Genomic DNA, 1,932 nt, shown 5'->3' with positions numbered 1-1,932 from the left:
TCCCCAAAAATAATAAAAATGAAAAAAAAAAAAAAAAAAAAAGAGAAAGGGAAGAGAAGGAAAAACGGCCGGAAAGAAAGGAATAGAAATAGGGAGAAAGAAAATTATAGAGAGAGGAGGAAAGTTCTAGAGAGAGAGAAGGAGGTAGCCGCCGCTCCGGCCACGAGGAGTCCGGTTCCGGCCGAGCCTTCTTCATGAAATCTTCACAGAACTTAGAAGAGAACATTCTTAACTTTTAGATCATCGAAAACCATCAAGAAATGAGGAAAAATCTAAAGGTAAAGTTCTTGAATCCAGATTCTCGAAATTGCTTCAGATCTCTGAGATATAGTAAGAGTTAGAGCCTGAAATTTGAGTATGTTAATCTACAGAGGATTACGCTCAAAACCTGAGAAGGAAGTTGTAATCGATTCAGATCGGAAATGGGAGTTTCGGCGTTCGTCAAAGAGGTAGGTATTGATGTTTCTTGCCATTTTCGGACTAAGGTAATTATCCCGGGGATTAGAAATAAATTACAAGAAAAATACCTGCCTAAAGATGAATATACGCTCTACAAATCTCGTGAAAGAACCATGTTGATCCGAGTTAGGTAGAACGAAATGTGAAAATGTAAAGAAAATGGAACAAAGTAATCGAATGCTGGAAATCGCAGGAGAAAGGAGGAGGCTGCGCTTCGCCGGAGGAGAAGGGCCACGTGTCAAGCGTCCATTGGAGAAGAAAAAAAAATCAAAGAAATACTTCGCGTCGGGCGGGATTCGATGGCCGGCGGCCCGCTACTCGAGTTCGCGACCCGATGACCCGCGCGCAACCCGGACCACCGACCCGGCTTCTCGTTGCCACGCGTCAGCGTAAAAGAATTCGAATTTCCAGCGCGTCCTTCCGGTTTCGAACCGACGACCTCGACCTCGGCTGACCGTTCATCGGGGCGCCACGTGGCAACACCTCAGCGCGCGTCTCCCCTCCCTCATGCGCGTCCGTACGCGCGCGTGGCCGTGCGCGTGTAGCTCCTTCCCAGGCGCGTGTGAGCGCGTGAGGGTTTAAATGAGAAAATTCAGTATTTGTGGACACTCTACTGGTGTAGAAATGCTCAACGAAGAACACGCGTCAATCGGGTAAGTCACCACCTGGAACTTTAGGAAGAAATACTTGCAGGAGTCGCTTGGTTATGCATGCATGCTAGTTTAATTACCTTAGGTGGTATTTTTCCATGATTGAATGTAAGTAATTTGATTGTTAAGAGTATGGATGTATTATGTGAAATATTACGAAAATTATCTGAGTGTTGCTATTATGTTCTAAGCTTCCGCTTTATATGTAAATGTTTAATTCATGCTGAAAGGAGAATAGGAACTTGTGAACTCTGCGCTCCGGGATTTGACGGATGTCATGGCCCCGTTGAGCATGTATGTTTATTTTGCATGATGATGCTGGATGATAGTTGTGTGCACACTCAGTTAATTTCCACGTCCCACGAGAATGATAAAGTCTAGGGATATGTGGTTAGAGTAACAAGACACTAAGGTATAAGACCTAACATTCCCCAGTAGGCTAACAGACCACCACGGCATACGAGCCACCTCTAGAGTACCCTTAGGCTACTTGTGTGTGGATGGTGATATAGCTTCGTGGGGGACCAGCGGGTTCCTGATCAGGACTCGACTGCTCGATAGCCGTTTAGTATGGGAAACGGGATACCCACGTCGTAATTGACCGTTTAGCTGGATGGAATAGGGGAGGTAGCCCTCCCAAATACAGGGGGATTACCATGGGGCTAGGGGGTTGCAGCTCACTTCCTAGGCAAGACCCCAAGTAATCTCATACCCATGCCGAGGTAGCCACTCGCAAGGCACCAGTCCGACACGGGTTAGCATAAAAGGAACTCTAGGGGTATAAATAGAAGATCTAAGAACCAAAGAAGCCCGAAGGGGGCAA

The 1,932-nt window shown here is 46.3% G+C and overlaps 1 long non-coding RNA gene across 1 annotated transcript; it reads left to right on the top strand.

Moving 5' to 3' along the window:
• The first annotated feature begins 74 nt into the window (after positions 1–74).
• LOC111436382 lies at positions 75–1,279 on the top strand. The gene is made up of 3 exons (XR_002709235.1): positions 75–278; positions 372–449; positions 653–1,279. It is a non-coding gene; the product is annotated as an uncharacterized LOC111436382 (long non-coding RNA).
• The last annotated feature ends 653 nt before the right edge of the window (positions 1,280–1,932 follow it).

The sequence above is a fragment of the Cucurbita moschata genome, unplaced genomic scaffold (genome assembly GCF_002738365.1).
Source record: "Cucurbita moschata cultivar Rifu unplaced genomic scaffold, Cmos_1.0 Cmo_Scf00054, whole genome shotgun sequence".
NCBI lineage: Eukaryota > Viridiplantae > Streptophyta > Magnoliopsida > Cucurbitales > Cucurbitaceae > Cucurbita > Cucurbita moschata.
The sequence above is the reverse complement of the archived record's forward strand: the minus strand, read 5'-3'. Positions and strand labels throughout refer to the sequence as shown.